Source organism: Macaca thibetana, chromosome 1 (assembly GCF_024542745.1).
Source record: "Macaca thibetana thibetana isolate TM-01 chromosome 1, ASM2454274v1, whole genome shotgun sequence".
In the NCBI taxonomy this organism is placed as follows: domain Eukaryota; kingdom Metazoa; phylum Chordata; class Mammalia; order Primates; family Cercopithecidae; genus Macaca; species Macaca thibetana.
This window is the reverse complement of record NC_065578.1, coordinates 86496727-86522688: the sequence shown is the minus strand read 5'-3', so window position 1 is coordinate 86522688 and position 25962 is coordinate 86496727. Positions and strand designations below refer to the sequence as shown.

The 25962-nt window shown below is 40.7% G+C and overlaps 1 protein-coding gene and 1 long non-coding RNA gene across 4 annotated transcripts in view; one reads left to right on the top strand and one right to left on the bottom strand.

The window, feature by feature from the left end:
• LMO4 (LIM domain only 4) overlaps positions 1–25962 on the bottom strand; it is a 523833-nt gene that overhangs the window by 20086 nt on the left and 477785 nt on the right. The gene's annotated exons all lie outside the window — the stretch shown is intronic.
• LOC126945575 (uncharacterized) lies at positions 541–24598 on the top strand. The gene is made up of 4 exons (XR_007722491.1): positions 541–629; positions 12754–12859; positions 12973–13123; positions 24584–24598. It is a non-coding gene; the product is annotated as an uncharacterized LOC126945575 (long non-coding RNA).

Here is a 25962-nt window from a genome sequence, read left to right as displayed (position 1 = left end):
ATGTGGCTTCACTTTGTATATTCCCCCGCCCGGCGGCCCCCGCCCCCGCCCGCGCTCCTCGCGCTCCTCCCGCTCCTCCTCCTCCGCCGCCGCCTTCCTCCCTCCCGCGCGCTCGCTAGCTCGCTCGCTCGCTCCGGGCTGGCAGCGGCGGCTCGACTGAGCTCCCTGCACCTCCGCCCGGGAGCAGCCGCAGACACAGACACCCGGGGAGCGGCGGCGGACGGTGCGGAGGCCGGCAGGCAGGCGCGCCCAGGAGTCGGGAGCTGCGGCCGGCCGGGCCCGACGCGCTGGAGCCTACGCCGCTGCCGGGACTGTTGCCGGGGCTGCTGCTGCCCGGCGCGGAGGCGGAGGCGGCGGCGGCGGCGGCGCTGGCCTCTAGCCGGCTCGCTCGCTCCCTCCGCGGGTCTTACACATGTGTTACTGACAGAGCAAAATCCCAACTACTCCCCGGCTCTGCCTCCGACGTCAGCGACCCTCAGCCACTGGGCGGCCGGATTGTTCAGGCGGAATAATAAAACCTGCCAATCCGGGGAAGGACAAAGGGATGACTGAAACGAGACTCGGGGGGCGGGGGAGAGAGTGAGGCGGCGGAGCGGGCCGACAGAGGAGAAGGGAAGGGCCCGAATCAGGTGGGGAGAAGTGACCCGCTTGGCGCCTGGCGCCGGGGACCCGCTTGGGCTGACCTTCGCGACCCGGGATCCGGAGCCGAGACCCGGTGGGGCGGGGGGGCCTCACCTGCCTTCTCTGCGCACGGGGACCCTGAGGACCCGCGCCCGCTCGCTCCTCGGGGACTGCCATCCCCTCGATCTGAGAGGAGACCCTTAGGAAACTTACCATCTTTCTCAGAAATGGGTCTCTTCCTGTTTGGGAAGATAAGTCCTGCATCTTAGGGCAGTGAACTTCTATCCCCTCACGCACACGCACACAGAAGAGGGTTTTTGTTGTTGTTTCTTTAATTCACGATATTGGAGATTTATGAACCGTAGTGGAAGCCTAGTTAACAAGGTAGAAACATAAAGGAAATAATAGTTGCTAGCTAAATACTGCCTACTTAGCCTCCCTCATCCCCCATTTACCCGAGTGTGAAAGTGCCTAGCAGGCATTTCTTGGATCCTTGTCAATTGCTGGTGATGTAGGGAGCACAGTCCTTATTTTCAAAGTTGACGAAAACTTCAGGGAGAAAACCTTGCCCGACTACCCTCCTCACTGTGGAGGATGAGAGGCGGAAATTCTCACAGCCCCCAAAAGCAATGGAAGTAATTGCGAGATTTGCAATCTCACAGCCTCTAGAGAGTAAGAAATGTCACTTCTAGTATAAATCAAGTTTTGAGGAATGCTTTTAGGGTGCTGGCCTGAGTTTTTCCAAGGCCGAAGCACAGCCTAGATGCTTGCATACCTAGGCGTTCGACTTTATCTACTCTGCCAAATAAGTTTAATAAATCTCCAAACTGAGGATAATATTAGGCCTGATTATTGTTAGTAAGTTCCAGAGAGATTTTTGTGGTGGAAATTATCATGAAAGTGCAAAGCCCTTCTGCTAAATATCATTAAGTAAAACCAGCCTTGTGGGGCAAGTTTTCATATTACTGCTAGATTGAGGAAAGGAACCTGAAGGAGAATCAGGCGAGACAATGCAGATGTTGAACATCTATAGTATCTATTTGGGGGATTTCTGTCTTTCAAACCATCAAAATTAATAAGGCTACATAAGAAAGAATAATTATTGCTCATACAATCAGGTAGAGGGCATTTTAAATATCAATTCAAATAGTCATTTTTAAATTCTAGCGTCTTAAAACTAAATGAATTAATTTTATTGATTTGTATTTAAAATTGCACTGTTACAATCAATTCACCTTGTGCACATATAAAAAACTTTTTTTAAAAAAAGTCATTAAAACTATAATAGTAATTAACATGTCCTACACAGAAAACAGCTGCAGGTGGGCATGATTAAAGAGGACCAACTTAGAAAAGATGTAATGCTGCGTGAAGATTAGTCAAGAAAACTCAATTAAACCAGATGAGGAGAGGAACCCCATAAACAAATAATACATTTGAATCCCCTTGTTCATTTTCACTTTTTAAATAATTTATAATAAAGCGAGATGACACAAAATCTTAGTGGACTACAATTAAGTTATGATTTGTCATGTGCAAGTAAATTTCCTTCTCTGGGCCTTAATTTTCTCATCCACGAATGAGAGAATTAAGCCAAATGGTCTTTATTTTTTCTTTTTAAAAGTGATTTTCTTAGATAGGACACATATGCATAGATGTATAATGAATTGTGGTACTTTTCAGTATTTTTCCTGAAGAATATGCACTAAAACGAAATCTTAATTCCTGAAGGGAATGTTAGAAATTTAACCAGACACATGTTCGGCTATCACTGAGTGATTATCCAAAGGATCCCGGTAGTTTTTGTGGAAGGAAGGAGAGAGAGATGGATAAAACTTTGAATAACAGAGCTGTAGGCTACAAGGCCTACATTTTAGAAGGTGGTTTTAGTGCTTCAGCTCTAATTCTGTGCGGAGTGAGGTCTTTAAACATGTCCTGGTAGATTGGAGTGGATGGGAGTGTATTACCAGAGAGCTTTATTTGCTGATGTGTGTTTATAGAAATACAAAAGCGATAATGGCTAACAGTCTCTCTTCTGAGAGGTGGGGAGTAAATACAGTCACTGTAATCAAAATTCAGGTGTACTTTAACCACAGCGCCACCTATGGGTAGTCTTTATTTCTGCATTCTTTGCGTTTAGCAGTCCTTTCTCATCCTGATTTGTGGTCTGAAAGTGCCTGGTTGAGTGGGTAGCAATGTCAATCTTTTATTTCCACTGATGCGAAACACAAAAACTGTGTAAACACACACAAATTCATTATGGGTAAAGAAATTCTGTATTCGAGTATTCTTCAAACAAATATTTAAAACAGTGCATAAAGTAATATTCCTGGTATAAAGTAAAATTGCCTAACTCAAAATAATGTTATATCGTGCCCCACAGTTGAAGCAACCTCTGCTGCTATCACACATTCATCATTCATCCTACTCATCTGCAGTGAGATATAAGAGTAGGGAGCTTTGGAAAAGAAAGATAAACGTAAATTGTTTCTTTCTTGAATCCTAATTAAATGTGGGAACCATACTGCTCCTAGATCAAGCTGTCATTTTCTCCACTTGCCCCAGGATTATTTGTTCATAGCTTCCTTTCTTGTTTATGTCCTTCAATCATAATCATTCTTTTCTCCAAGTGACAGTTCTCTAAGAATCTCCCATGGACAGCCAGAGGTTCTACACAGACCTGTGCAGCCTTTAATGTCTGGAGAAGGTCTAGACTATTTGATGCTAAGATGACCTCCAAGACAACATGCCCCAGCTCTTTCTCAGGAACAAATATTCTGTCCTTTTAAAATCAATGCAAAACTGTTTTTGAAGAATGTCTTTTTAGGAAGGAAAATTTTTAAAAATCTGCTCAACTTTATTGCTGCCATCACAGAGATCCCTTGATATTGAAAGTTTCCTCCAACGTGAATACAAAAAGCTTGAGTCTAGGACAACAATTCCAGAGTGTAAAAGGTGTGGAGAGAAAAGGGAACAGTAGTTACCAACAGACAAAACCCAAGGAAGAGCAGGTTAGGTCCTGGGCCAGTTTTCTGTGGTGGCATTGTCAGCTGAGCAGTGGGGTGTATGGTACGGTAAGTAGAGTCAGGGACCTGCTGCTTCATTTAAGAATAGGAGTTTACAGGCACAGTGGCCCATGCCTGTAATCCCTGCACTTTGGGGACCGAGGCAGGTGAATCCCTTGAGTTCAAGACCATCCTGGGCATCATGGCAAAACTCCACCTCTACTAAAAATACAAAAATTTAGCTGGGTGTGGTGACAGGTACATGTAGTCCCAGCTGCTGGGGATGCTGAGGTGGGAGGATCACCTGAGCCCTGGAAGTTGAGGCTGCAGTGAGCCATGATTGTGCCACAGCACCCTAACCTGGGCAATGGGAGTAAGGCTCTGTTGCAAAATAATAATAAGAAGAAGAATTTACGTAGAACTCAACATTTCGAAAAGCCTATATATTTCACGGAGCCATATCTTGGCTTTAAAATATTGATAATATTTAATAATACTTTGAATTTACTGACTGCCTTTTTCATCTTTCTCAAAATTATTTATAAATATCTCCCTAAATGTTTCATGTGATAAGTGTTTCTGATAGTTGCCTTATTAGAATACTGTTGTTTGTTTTTTGTTAAAGCAATCCAGATAACTACGTTTGGTAAGTATCCCACCAAATTACATTAATCAGTACTTAGGAAGTTCTACCCTAACTACTCTTTTTAAGGTAATAAACAGGCATAGTGAAGAAGTTGATTTTATGGCAAGAAAATAACAGATCACTGAGGAAAAGGAAACAGCATTGACGATGTGATTGCAAATATAATTTAAGATGTATATTTTGATTTTAATTATTCTATTTGATTAAGGTATTTGAAACTCCTAGAGTTGATGGAAAGGTGAAAACGATAATAGGAAAGAAGGAAACACCTGTGTGACCCAGCATTTTGCCTGATGTAGCAAGGCTACTTTAAAATAGCGTCATGAAATTACTCATTGTCTTCATAAAAGTTTATTAGCACAGCAACAGAATATTACAAGTCCCCCAATTTGCCTCAGAATGATCAGCAATTTTTTTTTTTTTTTTTTGAGATAAGGTCTTGGATGGGTCACCCAGGCTAAAGGCTCACTGCAGCCTCAAACTTTGAGCTCAAGCTATCCTCCTACCTCCTCACCCCCCTCACCCCTACCCCAGTAGCTGGAACTACAGGTGCATACCACCACGCCCAGCTAATTTTTTTTGTAGAGACAGGGGTCTCACTGGTTGCCCAGGCCAGTCTTGAACTCCTGGCTGCTAGGGATCCTCCCGCCTCAGCCTCTCAAAGTGCTGGAATGACAGGTGTGAGCCATCATGCTCAGCCCAGCAAATCTTGATATATGAATCTGTTTCACGGCAATGATACCATAGAAAAAATTGTTTGGCTTACTCATACTACCTATTTCTAAGCCTGAATTCTGTCAACAATATTCAAGCACAGTGATATTCTGCATCTATCATTACAAATAAGCTATCAGACTATATGTGTGAGTGTATTATATGTTCATTAAGGTCTTTTAAACGGTCTAGTGGGTCAATAGGCACTGCTTATTAAAGTCAAGTTAAGTCTTTGCATGGATAGATTTAATTTAGTAATAGTTACAAAAGAGGGTGTATAGATGACTGGGCCACTTGTATATATGTGAGGTGGTTATTACTAAGAATATATATTAAAATTATAAATCCAGTGGAAAACAGCAATTCTGTTTAAAATTAATTACTGTTTCTCTCCAAGATGATGGAAATGAGCACTTAGTGATAGAGAAACTAAGGCATTAAGATGTAATTCATTCTCCCTTATGTTCCCACTAACTCTTCTTGGTAAAAGAAAGGCTACTAATTCAGAAATTTCAAGGGCCCGAAACCATAACTTCCTTTGTTAGTGTCAGTTCTAATTCTAGTATTGATGTAATTAAGCTTTTTCTCTGTATGGATTTGTAGTAAGATGTATTTTAAAGTACAACATTGGTTTCTATTTGTTCACCAAAAAAAAGTTGATGAAAATATGAAAATATTTATTCATCCAACTGTAATGAATGACTCTGTTGGAATGAGGGAAGTACAATCCATAGCTGTCCTTGGACTTGGAAAGCACACATTTCTACTCTGTACAGCACCATAAATTTTTTAGAATAAAAAGAACAACCAGATATGGATTTTTTTAAATAATAAAATTGAATAACTCAATTGACTAAAATGTGTTCCCTCCACACAGAGGTTACACATTATAACGTCATCATTTATATTTCTCAACATAAATCAAATTTCATAATAAAATTGTTTTTGATGAATCACCACTTCTTTTCTAGCTTCAAAACATTCTGACAGAGAAAGCAAATTTGTCAATTTCTCTGTGATAAGAAATCACTGAAAATATATTTAAGACCTTTAGTCTAAGATAATAATTTTTTCAGAAGTTTCGTTTAAAAGGAAAACATTCAAGAGAAGCCATTTTCAAATTTGGAGAAATAACTGAAGAATAAAATAGACTTTCTTCTCAGCATTTTTTTTCAATGCCATCTGCTATACTCTCTGACAATAAGGCCAGGAGAAGTCATTACAGAACAATACTCTGGAAACAATTTGCCTCAAAAAAGAATGAAAACTTAAACAACACTACCTTCATACATGTTTGTTCTAATTACAGCATTAAAACACCCAAGCATTGTCCCCAGATGCCTGTCTCTGTCCTCTTTTTATTGCTTTTCTCCACTGAGATAACATTTAACATTTCATTGAAATTCCTACTTACTGCTTGTGTCCAGTAGTAAATCCTAGCACATTATTAGAATATCTGCCTGTTATCAGCTCAGTCAGGGAATGAATTATTGACTATAACTCATTGCTGGGAAGACTACGCATGACACTCCAGTGAAGTTTTGATAATTTCTAGAAGTCATGGTAATTTATGGAAGGGGGTTTTGATTGATCTCCCACCACCTATTTTGCACCTATCAGTAAATAGGACATATATTGATGGCCTACTTGAACTCCATTAACAATATGGGGGAATTCACAATTTAAGCATTTCTCTTTTTTCTAGTATGATTTCTATTAAGACAGTCACTCAGTTTCTATTAATTTTCGTCTGTGTGGTTTACTCCTGAGAGGGAGGAATCACAGATCTCAACTACTGAATGCATAACGTCACTATGCTAATAATGATTTAGATACAGTCTTCATTTGTAGTTATACCAGCGTCTGCCTTTTGGAAAGAAAGCCCTAAGATCATTGGAACAGATGGAGGTGGAGCAGAACAAATACTGAAAGATTTTAAAAGGTCTCTTCAGGTGTTGTAATACAGCTGATAGAATAAAAGAGAATTTTTTGAATTAATGGATAGTAGGCAAGTTCGTTATTATTTGGGAAAAAGTTTATAATATGTTTGATATAAAAGGTACAGATACCATTTAATGTGATATAACTGTCACTTTAAAGTTCATTTGCCAGAACGTTAAATAACAATCACCACCAATCACAACTCTCTTTTAGTTTTAGGTTTATTTTCCTCCTGTCTCATTTTTGCTGGGTTTCTCCAAATTCAATTATTTCTCAGGGTAAACTCTACTAGACAAATGTTCCTTTTATTTCCTTACTGAGTTTTCATCATTGTGATTTCATTATTGTTTTATTTACTACAACAATTGCTTTCTAGAAAAACAACCAGTATTTTCAACTCTTAATATGTACTATGTAATATAGCAAGCAATATAAATAATAATTTAAAATGTAATGGTTATTTCCTAGATGACATTGAAAACATGTCTAGATTTCTAGAAATGTTTTCTTATACCCAATAGTATTTAGTAATCTGATGCAAAAATAATGGTGTCTCTTTTGCCAGAGCAGTCAAGATTGGAGGCGGGTAACTTGACTGAACACTTGGCTTAAAGAAAATAATTCGTTTTTCATTTTATCTTAATTTAGTAGCTTCTAGCAGTCATCTAAACAATCTTAAAATTAAAAGATAATGTTAATGGGAGAGACTGTTGTCATAGGATAATGGTTTCCTGCTGCTAGATTAATGCAGTGGCAATAATACTGGAGCATTTATTGAAAAATAAAGGGAAAGACAAAGCCAGGAGATTTATTTTTAAAGCAGGTGTCATGGATCCTATGACACTGTTGTGTTATAATTACTGTTTTAATTTTACCAAATGGCTGATGGAGAATGACCCCTTTCCCTGATGGGTGTGGGATGGCAGTGACCCTGGCTATATCCCCATTACTGGAGAGCGATACTTTGTGTCTAGAGGAGACTGTTGTGTGATTCTTCCAATCAGAAGACAGCTTCTAAAGGCTGTGTAATTTAAAGAAACAAATACCAAAAACACACAAATAAATTTGTCCTTGACCAAACAAACGAAAGGCAAGAGTCTACTTAACAGTGTCATCACTTGTTCTAGAAACGCTAATAAACCCCCACACTGGCACCCAAATACATTGCTCTCCAGCAAGCCCCAGGAATGGCCATATAGGCAAAAGCTCTGTCCATGGATGTTAGCCACTGTAGCCAACTGTCCTAGATTTACTTTCTTTGAATACATAATGATAATCTGGGGCTAAGTAATAGACTTCTCCAAATGGCATTCTCACAGGAATGCTGTAGTAGTCAAAATTCTAAGATATACCCCCAAGATTCCCCTCCTCGGGTGTGTGTGCCCTTCATAACACCTTCTCCTTGAGTGTGGGTGGGCCTGCTTTAATCAGGTGAACCCTTGTGCGAGAGGGTCTAGAAATAGAAGGCATGAAGGAGATTCAGAGCTTCAGAAAATGCTCTCCTGTTGTCCTGCAAGGGGCAGACTGCCATATGTGAGAGGCTCTATGGGGAGGCCACACAGTAAGCAAGGACCTGCATGCAGCCTCTAGGAACTGAGAGCAGTCCCTGGCCAAAAGCTGGCAAGGAATTGGAGACCTCAGTCCTACTGCCATAAGGACATGCATCCTGCCAACAACCAGTGATCCTGGAATGAGAACATAAGCTTCAGATGAGATGGCAATCCAAGATGACACCTGGATTTCAGCCTGGTGAGACCCTGAACAGAGAACCCATCTGCACCATACATGAACACCAGCCTACAGAGGCTCTGAGATAACAAATGGGTGTTGTTTTAAATCACTGCATTTATGATCATTTGTTATGCAGCAGTAGAAAGCTAAGAAATGCTGTGAGAAAAAGCCAAATGAGATATTTTGTTGACACCTATTTCTCTCTACTATGAATTCTTCCATTTGCTCACTTCTGTCCAATCTCCCTCTCTAGCAGAGCCTAGGACAAAAAGCTGGAGTGTCCTCACTATCATTAGGGTGTGTACCAGTTAGGATCTGGGTTATAAGCAAGAAATACCAATAACTAACTCATACACGAGGGGTTCTTAAAATTAACACGAGGCCTGAGGACCAGTCTGAGAAAAAGCAAGAACCAGAGGTGCAATAAAAAGTTATGAAGTAGGAATTTCAACAGTGGTCTCCTAGCAGAAATGGGGTGGTTAGTATGGTGTTGCCTAGACAAATGACCTTCAACTGTTACTGTTCTTCCCTGGGCCACCTAGTCAAGTTGCAGAATCCCTAAAAAGAGCCTCCTACTGGGCACTCTGTCATGTACCTGACCCTTAAGAAGAAGAGCAACCCTCTTAGGGCATCTACAGTTGAAACAAACCCTGGAAGTCTCCTCCCTCCCAGAATCTATAGAGTGAAAGAGGTCATTCTCTACAGGAAAATAGATAGTGGACTTTTTTTTTAAAGTGATGAATGTCAGCCAAATTGTATGTGGTCAGAGGGTGAATGCTAGAATCAGGTATGAGGAGGAGCAGAGAGCCCATCAGACAATCACATCCAAAGCAGGTTATCAAAAAAATAGGAGTTTTAGGCCACATGAGACTCCATAGTAAGTATGAGAAACAGATATCTGCAGCACATGGGGCCATCTGAGCAAATTCTAGACCCAAGAATCCAACTGGCTCCCTACACGCCCCATACTTGGGTGGTTTAGACCTATATAGACCAGCCAGAATAAGACTCATTAATTTCTTACTTGTCACCTTATCATAAGCACCATATTTCCTATCTCTTAGGATTATAAGTGTCCATGACTATTTGCAGGGGCAAAGGAGGTGGGGGAATATGTTACACATTTCAGAGTTGTTATACACATGTTCAGGAGGGCCATGGGAAAACCAGTCTGGCAGGTTCAGGGTATTGTAGGATTTGTGTCAGTTGACATACACAAGTGGACTCCTGGTTTTCTTTGTTATTTTTACCTCAATTAAAATTGTGCTATCCTCAGTTCATTCATACATTCAAAAAACATTTATTGAGCACCCACTATGTGCCAACCAATGTTCAAGGTGGTAGAGATACAGCAGCAAAGAAAACAAAGCCCCTTCCCTTATGGCATTTATAAATTATTGTATGTTAGAAGGTGGAACATGCTAGGAAGAAAAGGAAGTGGGGTAAGAATGATAGGGATTGGTGGGGCCAAGTGGAAAGGCTCTTGATGGTGGAGCACAATTTTGTGTAGGTGAGTCAGGAGAGGCTTCAATGACAAGACAATATTTGCCAAGAGACATAAGGAAGTAAAGGAGCCATGCTCCTAATGGAAAGAGAATTCCAGATAGAAGCACCAACATTGCAAATGCCCTAAGGAAGATGTGTTTGGTATGTTTTAGAAGCAGGTAGGAGACCAGATTGCCCAGGGTGTAGTAGATGAGATCAGAGTTTAGATTGGGACAGATGTGGGGCTTGGGCTTTTACCTGGATGTTATTGGAGGATTCTGAGCAGAAAAGAGATATGATCTGATTTACACTTCATCCTGGCTGCTGGGTGAGAACAAACAACAAAGCAGTCAGGAAGAAGCAGAAAGATCACCATGAGGAGGTTCTTGCAGAAATTGAGCAAGAGATGATGGTGACTGGAACCACAGTGATAGCAGAAGGGAAAGTAAGAAATGATCAGATTTTGGATATATTTTGAATATCTGGGGCAGATAGAACCATGGTTTCTATTTCACAATTTACAATTGAGTTCATGCGCCTTTGATAATCTTTAGTGTGTCCATGTTTCATGGCAGCTATACCTTCCCTTCTGTTTCTGAGAAGCTGAGCAGGCACCTCCCCCATCTCTCACCCCACAGAATTCCTCTTCTCACATTCTGAGTTTATGTCAGAAATAGCCACAATATTGTTTTTCACTCAGATATTTCTATTTTAACTCAGAAGAGAGAAATAACAAATATTGAACCTTCCAAGGAATACCAGACACTAAGCTAGGTTTTTTCCATAGAGCAATTCATTTAATCACAATAACTACCTAATACAATAGGCATCATTGCCATTGCCTCCATTTTAACACTGAGGAAACTCAAATCATAAATGTTAAGGATTGTCCAAGAATAGGGTCAAAGCTGAGGTGCAAAACTTGGAATTTGGCAAAGCTTAATAGATTGAAGAAACCTTCCACAGTCCACTCCTACATGCTAATAAATTAGTCTGTGCAACTTTAGCTTCTAAACCTGTGGTTCTCAACTGGGGATGGTTTTTGCCCCCCAATGGACATTTGGCAATGTGTGGAGACACTTTTGCTTGTTACACTGGGGAAACACACTGAGTTGCTGCTATCACCAGTGGGTAGAGGCCAGGGATGCTGCTAAACATCCTGCAAGGCACAAGAAAGCCCCCCACGACAAGGAATTATTCTGCCCCAATTTTTTTTTGCTTTTTGAGATGGAGTCTCACTCTGTTACCCAGGCTGGAGTGCAGTGGCATGATCTCGCCTCACTGCAGCCTTCACTTCCAGGGTTCAAGCAATTCTCCTGCCTCAGCCTCCTGAGTAGCTGGAATTACAGGTGCCCGCCACCACGCCCAGCTAATTACTTTATATTTTTAGTTGAGACAAGATTTCACCATGTTGGCCAGGCTGGTCTCAAACTCCTAACCTCAGGTGATCCACCCGCCTCAGCTTCCCAAAGTGCTGGGATTCAGGTGTGAGCCACTGCACCCAACCTTCTCTGCCCAAATGTTAAAAGTGCCAAGATTGAGACCACTGCTCTAAACCATTGTTCCATCATTGGATTGTCATAGTAGAAGTAACATAAGCTATGAGACACTTATTAATAATCTTTCATTAAGATCTAAAACCAAGGAAGTTTCTATAGCCAGAACAATTTCAGTGTGTTAGTTGGTGTTAAATTTATAGTCAAGGGAAGTTGTACCCAGTATGCCCCATGGCACAATGCTGTGTGCTTATATAAGCTCAAGAATACAAAAGCAAAACTCTGAAATGGAAGTTAGTAAATATCCAACTAAATGTCTACAAATGGTAGTGGATTAACTTGACAATTGCAATATATTTTGCTTCTTATATAGGCACTGTCAAATTATATTATTGTGGGATATGTTTGGTATGATTTGGGCAGATACTCCAAAAGTAAGATTTTTCTAGGCTCCACAGAATTGTGATAATAGCTCTACAGTCATTGTTTTAAAAAGTAAAATCAGGAACAGGACAAGGCTGTACCTGAATGAAGTGAGATGCTAAATTGTGCCAAGATTTGACAGAAATGCATTCAGGCCACAAAAACAGCAAATGCAAAGGCTCTCGGGTTGAAATCAGTATGGCGTGCTTAGTGTTAGCTCATGCTGCTAGAATGGAGTGAGAGGGACACAGTGTAACAGAAGATACTGAAGAGAGAAACAGAGCCTTTAGATTTTAATCTGAGCATATTGGGAAGCCATTGGAGGGTGTTAAGTGGGGTTGTGCCATAATCTGATTTAATTTTTTAAAAAGTTAACTGGCCCTTGGGGAAGAATTGATTAGATGAATATGTGGCAGAAATTACTACAAGCTTACCACAGGATTCGTTTTTCCTTAGAAATAGAACCCCAATTTAAACTGCATATATTGGCACCTGGAATAAAGGACTGCATTTCCTAAACTTCCCTTGCAGCTCAATAGACCATGTGACTACATTTCGGCCAATAAATTCTATGTAAGAGAAAGTGTGGATAGGACTTCTAGGAATGTGTTTAAAGAGAGCTCATTCAACTCTCTTCTTCTCTTCTGTTTCTTCCTTCTTTGGGCCTGAAATGTGGACCTAATCACTAAAGCTTCACCATGAGATGGCCTTGAGGATGGAAGTTTGTACTAGGATGAAACCTTGTACTAAGATGATGGAGCAGACAGATGAAAGATGGAGGCACTGGTGAAAGGCAAGTCCCTGGCAATACTATGAAGTTGTCAAACCAACACTGCAATAGTTGCTTCCAAACATATGAGGGAGAAATAAACATATCTTTCTTAAAACTTTTTAAATTTTTTGCAGAGAGTTGAAATTAATTCTGACACAGGAAGCAAAAGTGGAAGTGAAAAACTAATAAAGAGATGACTACAGCATTCCACGTGAGAGATGAAGTTGATGTGGACCAGGACAAATGGTGGAAGTGGTGGGAGGTGTAAGATACCAAATATACTTTGAAGGTAATGTTAAGAGCACATGTCAGTGCCCTTTGTGGGGAACTAAAGGGAAAGAACAAAATCAAGGATGACTTCATTTTCTGGGATAAGCAGATGAATGAGAGCTGTCCTTTTCTGAATGGGAGGCCTGGGAAAGGATTATGGGCTAAATCAAGATTCTGTTTTGGTCCTAAGCATAATAAGATTGAGATCCCCATTTAACATCCATGTAGTGAAGTTGAGAAGCCAATTAGATATGTAGGTCTGGAGCTCATGGGAGAGATCTGTGCTACAGAAATAAATCTGGAAATTGTTAATATATAAAAGGTATAACAACCATGAATAAGACTATAAAAGGCCAATGATTGAGCCCTGGGCTACCCAACTTTAAAGGTCATCAAGAGGAGGAAGAGCAAGTCCAGTACTTGAAAAAGAGGAGGTAACAAAGTTGGAGGAAAACCAGAGGACACATGAAGAAAATGTTGTAAGAAGAACACTGGTCAAATCTGCAAATGCTGCTAAGAGGCTAAGGTGATGATTGAAAATAGGTCATTGATTTGGGAGAGGGGCTTTATTTGGAAGGGAAGTACCCATTGGACTTCCTTTCCCCTTTATGTCTCATTGGCTAGAACAAGATCATATGCTCAGCCCTACGCCAATCCTGATTAAATCCCTGGGCCAGCTAAGGAGAAAAACACCTTCTCTTGAATGAACTAATCTCTGCCTTGAAAAAAATCAGGAATTGATTAGCAGAGAAGTGGGGGCAGGGATGATGGTTAGATAATAAACAGCCTAACCACAGTTACAAAAGTATTGTCTGCCACAATACTTTTTATTGTGACATAAAAATTCCAGGCCTCATCACAGTTAGGGCTGGTACTACATTGGGCACATGTAGTAAAGTGATCTGGTGCTCTTTTCTGTGTTGCCAGTGATCTGGTGATGAACTGCTTGTCAGGCATTTGTATACTATTAATTGCAAAATAATCACTCCCATCTTCAAGAAACTCAACACACCAAATACTTCTAAAACTATAATAAAGATGCTGTCAAGTGGAAAAAAAAAAAAAAAAGAAAGGAATCAACGGCATGGATTTTTTTTTTCCCCCTCTAAAATTCTAGAGCCACCTGCTTGTCAGCTTGGAAGAGTAAAAACGTGTTTACTTTTTGGTCGCACGCATGAAAGCTACAAAGTTATTACTGACCAAGTGTTTTAAAAATGATGCTAGAGATTATTTTTTAAAAAGCATCCAAGAGAATTCTCCATGTTTACCTTAAAATTTGGATCTCTTAGTGTCTACTTCTCTGTTCTCTGGTAAAATCACCCTTACTTGCCTTGACAAGTTCCTTAAAGTTAGTATTACATTGTCATTTGTCTCAAAGACTAAGACAGGTTATGGGAACTAGTCTCTCTTACTTCCTCTAACTCTGCTGCCAGATATGGAAACTGTGCTGATGAAATGAGTGGGTGGCTCTGGGAAGCAGGGAGTACTGTCTTATTCACAGCAAATGTGATCCTGTGAGACTGGGGCTGGCCTCATCCTCGTAATAATTATAAGCTACACACGTATTACCTGCACCGTAGGAATGCTACATTGCCTCTTGTAAGAAAATCTGAAGACACCAAAAGCTGCTGGAGCAAAATGAATAAGGAAATAATGGCAGAGGGCCCACTTTGTCTGAGCAAAGCCCTTCACACAGTGTACAGCACCGAGTAGGCCCTCAATCAATGATAGTTCAATGAACACAAGATACTGCAAAACACAGAGGGGTCATGTCCTCTGGGCTTTTAAAATCTAGTCTAAGAAGAAAGAGTTAAAGGATAAAGAAACAGCTAAAGGCAAGAAGAGAATTTTGGCATGCTGTTTGTATCAGCTGCAGAGTAAGGAGACAAAGGAGACTACCAGATGGCAGTGAGAAAAGTGGAAAATCTATCAGATTCCAAGGTGAGAAGAGACATTAAGGTTTCTCTGACCCAACCCCTTCATTTCACAATGAAGTCAGGGAAGTGCAGAGGTCCAGGATTCAGTAGCAATCACCTAGCAAGCTAGTGGCAGAGCCTACCCTGGGCCCCAGGTTGCACTCTTCCCACCTCATCAATTGCTGGCTACAACTCCTTGCAATTCCAGCACATGATTCCCTTTATTGAATGGTGATTGGTCAAGAGAACAGGTATGAGAGCCACAAAAGACTGAGCCTCATGCTCAACTTTGTCTTCTGACTTCATACTTAACATTGACCCTTCACTTTTGACTGGAGATCACTGAGATAGGTTACTTGGAATAGCAATCTCAAGTGTGTGACAGGCATTGTTGTTTATCTTTCCAGTAAATCATTCACAACCATCCCCTTTCTCCTCTCTAGTGGAAGCTTGGTTTTGTTCAGTTACCAAGGTGCCAAGTGGTTTACCAGAACCTAAAATGCTTCACAGACTACAGAGGTGAATCATGATTGGTCCAAGACTGGAGCACTCCTTGCCAGTGATTGGTTTAGGAGTAGGCATGTGACTTCCTTTTGACCAGTAAGATGTGAAAGGTCAGCTGCCAATATTTCCAGAAAAGGTGTCCTTGCTCTTTATCCAAACAAACCAGAAAAGTGGGGAAAGAAATGGTCCCATCTCTTATACCTTTTGATGGTGTTACGTGAGGACCACATGCCTGGAACTCCTGTTATCTGGTGACCCTGAAGGGAGTCACCAAGGCCATGAGACAAAGGGAGTAAAAAGATAGTAAGAACCTATGTCTTTAATAATGTTGATGGGGGCCTGAATTAATCCAACTGGAAACTTGGGATTTCTAACTTCTCGTTACTGAGGAAATAAACACCCCTATTGTTCTAGCCACTTTTATTTTTTATTTTAATTTATTTTTGAAGACTAGATCTCACTCTGTCGCCCAGGCTGGAGTGCAGTGGCGCAATCTCGGCTCGCTGCAACTTCCGCCTCCCAAATTCAAGGGATTCTCCTGCCTCAGGGTCCCGAGTAGCTAGGATTACAGGCAGGTGTCACCACGCCTGCTTAATTTTTGTATTTTTAGTAGAGATGGGGGTTTCACCATGTTGGCCAGGCTGGTCTCGAACTCCTAATCTAAGGTGATCCGCCCACCTCGGCTTCCCAAAGTGCTGGGATTACAGTCTAGACACTTTTAACTGAGTTTTCTGATCATTGCAGCCAAAAGCATCTTAATTATTATAAAGAACCAATCTTCAGAATTTCTGATAATACTGAAGAGGTTTATTTTGTTTTCTGAAAACAACAACAATGACAACAAAGAGGGCTGTCCTCAGGATGATGTTTCTGCAATTAGGCTCTCCCAGTAGCAAGGCCTCCCTGGCGGCATGATTCCACCACATGCTATCTCTTAACACTCTTGTTTCCAGAATGCCTATTATTTTTAATGTGGGATTTTGGCCTCGGTTAAGTCTTGTTTATACCATTAGGATTTAACATGCCTCATGCCTCTATTGGGTTTCTCTTGTTCCTTACCGCCTGTTTCAGAAGGCTAGGGAGACCTTGAAAGAAACAGACACTGGGAGAGGAAACAAATTCTCTGTATCAGTCTTATGGGTACTAATATCTATTTCCCACCAGATGGATGAGATTTCAGGGTCTGCTAAATTCATGATGTGTACATTTGAAATGTATAAAACGTTCCCTTTGTTTCATCTGTTTGAATGGGGGCAGTAATGATATTCCTTCACTGTATATAGTTATTAAGAGTCCTTTGCTTATGTTAAGGGGGCTTATGGAAGGTTTCAGCCAAACACAAAACCACTTATTAGGACAAACAGAGCTTTTAAAAGAATACTATACTCTCATGAATAAACTAGTTTCTGATTGGCTAGAGTTGCAATTTAGCTTTTATCAGTAATTAAGGGCAAGCCATGGAGCAAACTCGTTAGTTGACACCAATTACAATTGGTAGACGAACTAATGAGTCCAAGAAAAAAGTTATTTATTTCTAAACTTTTGAAGCATAATTGTTGTGTAAATCGGATAGCGAGCAAATCTTTTCCATACGTTTAGGTTGGTAATTGAGAAATAAAATGGTTACCAAATGTACTCTTTGTCCAGTTTTGTTCTGCAGCCGGTCTCTCTCGGGACTCTTTAAAGTGTAAGGAAAAGGTGATGTCAACAGCAACGTACTCTGGGCAAACGGAGCCAGGATTAATTAATAGAGATGAAAGGGAAACACTAGACCTTTCTAAACCATCGCCTTACAGTCCCCACAGTTAGATGCTTGCTGTTCTGCAGATGACCAAACACAGTGCCGAGGATGAGGGCCAGGGCCCAGAGACTGCCTCGTATTTAAAAACAAAACAAAACAAGAGAATGCAGAATGAGCCTTGTCTCCATCTCATTTCCAGCATGTAGTCTTAAAAATGAGGAACTCTCAAGAGCTTTTCCCTTTGAAGTTTAATATGTGGGACTTTACATCAATATAACATTTTAAAGTGTTAAACAAATTAGTCTCTGGTTACAAAAGTTTTGAGACATTTGCAAGTTGCTGTTTAACTAAATTTAATATGTGCCAGCAAAGTTGATCGTGCAGTTGTTCATTTAGAAGAATGCACATTTGGAATGATTAATAAATAAACCAGCCTCCCATTGCTTCAACCTCTGTGTTTATTTGAAGGCAATCTACTTTAAAAAGACATTAATATTCTTAGAATTATTATTAGAATAATTGCTTTTACTCTGCTCGGAACACACATTTTTTCTCATTTCCCTTCAGCACAGACAGCTTTTCACTCAGATATAAACTTCCCATTATTATTCCCCACCCCCCAAAAATGAAGAATAGGAATTATACACTTTTCACTAAGGAATAATTAATTTGTCTCAAGTATTAGAACAGAGAATTGTAGAGTGACTTTGAATGGTAGTCTCTGAGGAGTAGCATTGTTTGTTCTCTCCAGTCTTTAATGAGCTTTAGTAAATGGCCAGGAAAAATTACCTTCTTTCTGTAATATGAGAGAGGTGAAGAATGAAGGAAGCTATAGAATCCCTAGGAGAAAAAGGAACACACACACACACGCGAGCGTATGCACACACATATACACCTCCTTCACAATAGCACTCTGGTTAGTTAGGAGAACACAGTTCTCCTTTAGACTTATTTGAGGACAAGAGATCTGGTTACTAAGTGCATTAAAACAGAAGCATGTCCCTAATTTGTATTGATTATTGTTATCGTTACCACTGTTGAATCCGCTGGGGAAACCATCCATTCTACAATTCCATGGGGCTGGATATTTGTTACACCCGCCATGTTAAATTTCTTTCCTCTTTAATGACTGAAAGAGAATTAGAACTACAGCTTTAACATAAATTAGCTGAAAAGAAGCCGCCCCTCCCCCACAGGTCACTGAACTCCATAAAAAGATCCCCCACATTGTAAAGGTCCTACCCTAAAGGAGACTCACTACAGCCAAAAGACATTTACAAAGAGCCAGATCATTTTTCCCAGGTTGCCATAGACCCCTGGGCTTGTACTCAAGAAATGGAAACATTTTTAGTTCGAAAATTCCTCAAATAAAGGGGAAATTTTACACTCATTTAAAGATGGCCTGGAAAGTGGACTACGCAGGAGACCCTGAAGTTCATCCCCTCAAGCTCGTGCTGGGATCTAAGGGGACCATGAGACAGCACCTCTCTTCTTGCCTAAGTGCCGATCCAACTAAGATATAACCCAAAGGGATAAGGCAGGAGGGACCCAAGGATCACCCCCAGACTGAAGAAGCAAGTATATGCAAAAATGACTTTTATCTGGGGCCCAGTAAGCTTTTTTTTGGTTGGGGGAAACAGGGTCTTGCTCTGTCACCCAGGCTGGAGTGCAGTGGCACAATCTTGGTTCACTGAAACCTCCTCCTCCCAAGTTCGAGTGATTCTCCTGCCTCAGTCTCCTGAGTAGCTGGGATTACAGGCCCGCACCACCACACCTGGCTAATTGTATTTTTAGTAGAGACGGGGTTCTGCCATGTTGCCTACACTGGTCTAAAACTCCGGAGCTCAGGCAATCCGCCCACCTCGGCCTTCCAAAGTGCTGGGATAATAGGTGTGAGCCACCATGCCCAGCCCCAAGTAAGCTTTATAGTAGCAAATGGCACAACTGGACTGACCTCCCAACATGGTCTCTGCAGCACAGACCTCTCCAGAGCAACTGACCGCACAGCAGCAGGCAGGACACAGCGTGGCCGCCCCACTCAAATTTGGAGGCAGAATTTGAGTTATCTGCCTCCAAATTCTTTCTTTTTACTCATCAAACTAGTTCTTAATAGTAGGTTTTTGTAACACTGAAAATTGGAGACAGTATCCCCTAAATCAGAGGAGGCAAACTGGCAACCCAGGAATTTAATCCAGGCACTAAATGTGTTTTGTTTAGCAGACAGGGTTTCTTAAAAGTTTAAATTTTTTGCTAACATTTAAAAATCGGGATAACATTTGTGAATATTTAGATTTATAGATTCTTTAAAAAACCAAAAGGTCTGAAACTTGCATGTCCATTAGGCCCCATCACCTACTGGTGCTGTGACCTTGAGGAAAGTACCTCTTTGTACTTCCTCGTGTGTAACATGAGGATAGCAAGAGTACCCCTCTCAGAGGGTGGTTGAGAATTAAATGTGATAAAACATTCAACATGTTTAGAATAGTCCCTGGCTCACAGGTAGATCTCAATCAACTTAGATGTTACTTTTATTCTTTTTAGGACTATTTGGCAGCAAAGTGGAGCCTGGGGATTTTCCTGGAGACCTGCAAACTGTACTTATACTTGAAGCAATGCAAGATGGAAGTGTTGTTTCAGTCTGACATACAAAGCCAAAGTTGGTTCTTACGCAGAAAGTGCAGCTTAACCCGGCATTAATGCTTGAGCTGTTCCAGCTGAGGTTCTGAAAAAAAGATTTGTCATGTCTCACATTTATGATATTTAAAGCAAACAAGAAAAAAAAAAAAAAAGCCTACCTGTTGAGCTGGCATGTTGCATGACTTTGCTAGGAAGGAACAAAAGAAGAAAGACAAGGAGGAAAAGTGGAGGGGGAAGGAAGAACTTTTCTTAGTTTTGCTTAAACAAAAGAAAGAAGGCAGCAAGAGAGGAAAGGAAAGGGAAGGGAAGAAGAAAAAAAGAAAAGAAAGGCAAAGAAAATTGTTCTGAATATCAGGAAGGTGACTCTTACTGGTGCTGCTAGAATACTTTAGACACGCTATGCCCTCTGGTAGCAACTTGCATTATGCTTTGTTTTGTTTTCAAAAACTTCAAAGTTTCTCCAGGCTTCATCCCCAATTAGAACAAATGTCAGTAACATGCTTGAAGAAAATTTGTTTAGAGATGTGTGTATGGTTGAAAATTGCACATTACACATGCCCCATGCATGATTTTCCACTAAATTTTAACGATGAGCTGAGGTACATGGTTCCAGATAGATGAGTGAATCTGAATGTATATATCTGGTGCTTTGCACGCTGACATAAACACAGCTGCTTTTATACATTTGAGAACATTTGTGTTTATTTGAATGTGTGATGGGGAGGTCATCAAAATGAACACACTCGTTGTGTTTATTTGAATCTCACATCGCTCATAAGAATACATGCTGTGTTTGAACATGCAGTCAAACACCAGCATCTCTAAAAGGCAAATCAAACCCCAAAAGGCAATTCAATGCAAAACCCCATTAATGCTGCATTAGAGGTGAAATTCCTTTCACAGGAAAGCCAGGGAATTTAGAGTTAAAGATTTTCAACAGCAAGTTTGTTTCTACCAGCTCCAGAGAAGTACACTGGAGAGAAGTACACGGTTCCTTTCCATTCCTTTATCACAGTACATAGAATTTGTATTTAGTAAGATGAAAAGAAAGATAGAAAGAAACCAAACCCAAACACTGAAGTATCAAAAATGTTTGCAGGGCACTAAGAAATGACACACGATTGCAATATCAGTAACATAGACAGGACATAAGCTTTGTATTTGGAGGATGCTGCTGGTGGTGTCAGTGAAATGAACAGGACTTAGGTGATGGGTATGGTGATGGTGATGGGGATGATTTGTACACATGTTGAGAATTCTACAAGGACAAGGGTGTTCTGAGCCATTGTAAGAAAGGGAGCGGGGCAGGTAGGTACAAATGTGGTCCATGAGTAGAGGTATTTGTATGTAAGTATGCTTGCTTCAGTCCTTAAACAGAGGCTGTCGCCAAACTTAGTAGTCTGTGACTTGCAATTTTTTGCACACTTCGAGAACAATGACAGCATTACAATACAATCCTGATCCTTTTTTTTTTTTTTTTTTTTTTTTTTTTAGTTGGGATCTCACTCTGTCACCCAGGCTGGAGTGCAGCGGCATGATCGCAGCTCACTGCAACCTTGAATTTCTGGGCTCACACAATCCTTCTCCCTCAGCCTCCCAAGTAGTTGGAACTACAGGTGAACACTACCATGCCTGGTTAATTTTTAAAAATGTTTTTTTAGTGACAGGGTCTTGCTACGTTGCCCATGTTGGCCTCCAACTCCTGGCTTCAAGTGATCCTCCCACCTCAGCCTACCAAAGTGCTGGAATTACAGGTGTGAGCCACCGGGCCCAGCCCACCCTAATACTTTGAAGCAATGCAACCTGCTACATATGACTGAGAATGGTTGACAACGTGTTGGTTCTCAGCTGTTGCTCTAGTTAAAATTAAAGCCCCTCTCTCTTATGCTAGGTTAGCTTTTTAAATTCTTCATCCTTATTGTGCTGTAATTTAGAAAGAGCAGATAGCCAGGAACTAAGGCATCTGCCATTAAAACCATCAGGATTAAATTCACAAAACTTGTTACCTATGGTTTTCTTTGGAAAAAAACATAAAAAGCAAATAAATAAACAGAAAGGAGGAAAGGGGAACACAAAACAGCAAGATGAGGTTCCTCTGGAAATTAAATAGCTGATGCAGATGATTAAACAATAACAAGAAAAAGCGTGTGTTTCTCTTTGGCTTATAAGAACTGACAAGATTACAGCCGATGGTGGTTTGGCTGGAGAGTAGGAGTTTTATTGTATGGTATTAATTAAAGCCAGAGGGAGTGGGATACCAGGAGCAGGAGGTGAGCCCGTTTCCACAGAGTCACAGAACACTAGGGTTTGGCCACCAGGCAAGTGAAAAACTTTCAAAATAAAAGACATAAAAAATCTTTAAAGGCCCGTGTTATCATAACAAAACATGCCTAGAATAACATAATGTCTCCACTGGTTCCCCATTAGAACAATTACAAAATTCAAAATTGCTTAATTGGTTAAATTAGATAAGATCAGATTGATTGAGACCAGAAGCAATATCTACTACCCCTCTCTTCCATTTCCATTGACGGTAACTATGTCTTTGTTTCTCTACCAGGATGCATTTTCATTTACCTAAAATATTATTACTGCATGGCAGTTTGTTACTCCATTAGTTTTAACACTTTTTAAAAATGTTTTAGAAATGACAAGTGAAAAGAGGAGACAGAAGTTGCATTTAAATCAAGCAATTTTCTGAGTTTTATGTGGAAAACAAGACTATCTCAAAACTCCCCTTTGATGAGTCCCCAAATATACAAAGGGATCAAACTCCCTATAGAAAAAAGAGTTTTCCCCGTGACTTTGGACTGATATCTTGTTACACTAATGGCTCTTGACAGCTGTCATAAGACCCTTCCTTTACAATCTTCAGAACGAGGGAAGCTAGAGTCTGCCATTGAAACTTCAATGTTTCCCAATCAGAAACAAGCAAGCTTGCCTCTTAGAAAGAGACGTGGACTAAGGTAAGGGAAAGTAGAGTAGATTTAAATGAAATAGGAAGTTTCAAAATCCTATGTTTGGCTGAGTGTGGTGGCAAACACATGTCATCCCAGCACTTTGGGAGGCCGAGGTGGGAGAATCGCTTGAACCCAGGAGTTTAAGACCAGCCTGAGCAACAGAGTGAGACCTTGTCTTTACCGAAAATAAAAAAAATTAGCCGGGTGTGGTGGTGAGCACCTGTAGTCTCAGCTACTCGAGAGGCTGAGGCAGGAGGATTGCTTGAGCTCAGGAGGTTGAGGCTGCACTGAGCTGAGATTGAGCCACTGCACTCCAGCCTGAGCAACAGAATGAGACGCTGTCTCCTTAAAGCAAACAAAACCACAGATAACCCCATATATTTAATATGATCTCATTTTCATTTTTAAAAATAAAATATTTGCACATATATGTATATATGTGTATGTTGAGCATTTTAAATTTGAAAATCCAAAATCTGAAATGCTCCAAAATCCAAAACTTTTTGAGTGCCAGCATGATGCTCAAAGGAAATGCCCATGAGAGTATTTTGGAGTTTGGATTTTCAAATTTGGGATGCTGAACCAATAGGTAGCTATAATGAAAATATTCCAAAATCCAAAAAAATTGGAAATCTGAAACACTTCTGGTTCCAAGTGTTGCAGATAAGGGATATTCAACCTGTATATATAAAAAAGCTTAGAAAGCTTATAGACCAAGATGTTAATGGTGGTCCTTCTTTTTCATTAACTATATTTAGTGCTTTTCTCTAATAAAATATGTGTTATATTTATAATACGGAAACTTTCAAAAAATATTTTTCAAATATAGAGATTTTGAAAATTAGTGACAGCTTCTGCATCTGTAAAATAGGAATAATAATAGACCTATCTTATAGGGTTGTGTTGAGGACTAACGGGGTTAATATACATTAAACACTTAAAATAGTTCCTGGCCCCTGGTAAGTATACATAACTTTTGGCTATTATTATTAACATAAGAGGACAATTATCTGTTTCACTTAAATTAATGAAATTTATTTAAAAATAAAAACATGTTTTTAAATTATTGCTACATACTGCAGCTGCTTGAGAGCTCTGAGGATGAGGCCTATCCTCTGTTAAAGAAAAAGAAACTAAATTATTTTGAAAGTGTTAAAGACACATAACACCAACCGAGATAGTCCCCTAGAATTAATATAAAGGATTGAAAGTGCTTTAAATGGAATAACTTTCTTACTAAACAAAGCAATATAATTTAATAACTGTGTCCATGGAACACCCCAAATCACCTTAAATATAGTGTCCCACCCTTAGGACACATTGATAAACTGTTCGTGCCTCACGTGGAAACTGGACTATGGGACAACATGTGGATTCAAGGACAGGGGTATCAGGTTGGTTAGTCAGATATAGGATACGGGATCTCATTCTTCTGGTTTCAAGGGGCTGAAAATGCAGTCATTTCGGTGAAATCTTGCTCTCTTCAGCGCTGTGGCAAGGTGTGGCGTACATGTGAGGCAGCTACGCTTTCCCTTTTCCTCAACTTCTTCATCTCCTTAAATGTCCTCCCTACTTCCCACTGGGCTTCCCACAGGACAAGGTAAGCCAGATCCCTGCTAGGCACTGCGAGCAAACTTGCTCTGTCTCTCTGGTTCCTTGTTCTTGTCTGCTGTACAGTGGATCAGCCTTTTCTAGCATCCTAACAGTAAACTCCAAAACAGGTGCGTGGGTGCGGAGAAAGAAAAGAGAGCAAACATTCGAGCCTGCTGCCATCTAAGGCTACCCAGAGAGAGACACATCAGAGGGGGTCCACCTTCCATGCGGTCCAGCCCAGCATTCCAGATTTCTCTGCATTGGGATTGAAGGCTAAAACTCTGGCTAATAATAAAGTGTAATGTCCATTCATTTCTTGTTCCCCCTTATTTTCCCTCCCTCCTCAGAGTGACAGTGGCTCATCAGAAAGGATTTCAGGATTCCTGGGTCCCTGAACATAATATCATACAATATCATCCCACGGTTACCCCAGCATTAAATCATGACCTACTGGCTCTCTCAGGGGACTTTCCAGAGCCAAGGTGCCCCTGACTGTGGGACCGTCAGGCTCAGTGGCAGGTTGTGGGAGGTGACTCTTGAGCACAGGTGGTAAGCCACGATTAGATAGGGTGGGTTCATTCCAGATGTGAGCTTGCCATGCAGGTTTGGAGGAAAACTTCCCGAGGAGGCACTTATGGTGGAGTTTTTACTTTGTTGCCCATTCTGTGACTCAGATGGGAGGACAATCAAAACTAGGACAGACAACAGTCTGACAGAAGTACCCCAGGCACATGCCTGGCCAGCACCTGTTAGCGTTAGAGCAGGCTCTCTGGAAGTCTTTTTCAGTGATGTGAACCCAATGTCGTGTTTTGGTTTTGCTTGGTTTTTTTTTTTTTTTTTTTTGAGATGGAGTTTCGCTGTTGTTACCAGGCTGGAGTGCAGTGGTGCCATCTCGGCTCACTGCAACCTCCGCCTCCTGGGTTCCAGCAATTCTCCTGCCTCAGCCTCCCACGTAGCTGAGATTACAGGCGTGCACCACCACACCCAGCTAATTTTTGTATTTTAGTAGAGATGGAGTTTCACCATGTTGATCAAAGTGCTCTCGAACTCCTGACCTCAGGTGATCCACCCACCTCAGCATCCCAAAGTGCTGAAATTACACACGTGAGCCACTGCACCTGGCTAACTAATGTGGTTTTTTTTTTCTTAAGTTTTCAAATTGTTTTTTCTATTCAAAATGACAATAGCTTTATTGAGTTCCACAAAAATGATATATAGTTTTTCTATATATCATTCATACATATCAATCTAAGTTATTTTCTTAGAATGTCAGTAAAAATATTGGCACTGCTTTTATCAGACACATAGGGGTGTATTTTAGAATGATGTGTCTCTGTGGGTTTAAGACACTTTCATGACTTCCAGTTGTTCTGGTGATGAAGACTAGCATCCATGCTGTGCCTTCCTTTTCATCTTCATCCCTCCTGTGCCTTTTCCCCTGTGTTGCTGCCAGAACTGAAACCAGGGTTAGTGCATTCCCCTGAGGATAACAACCAGCAAGGCCCCT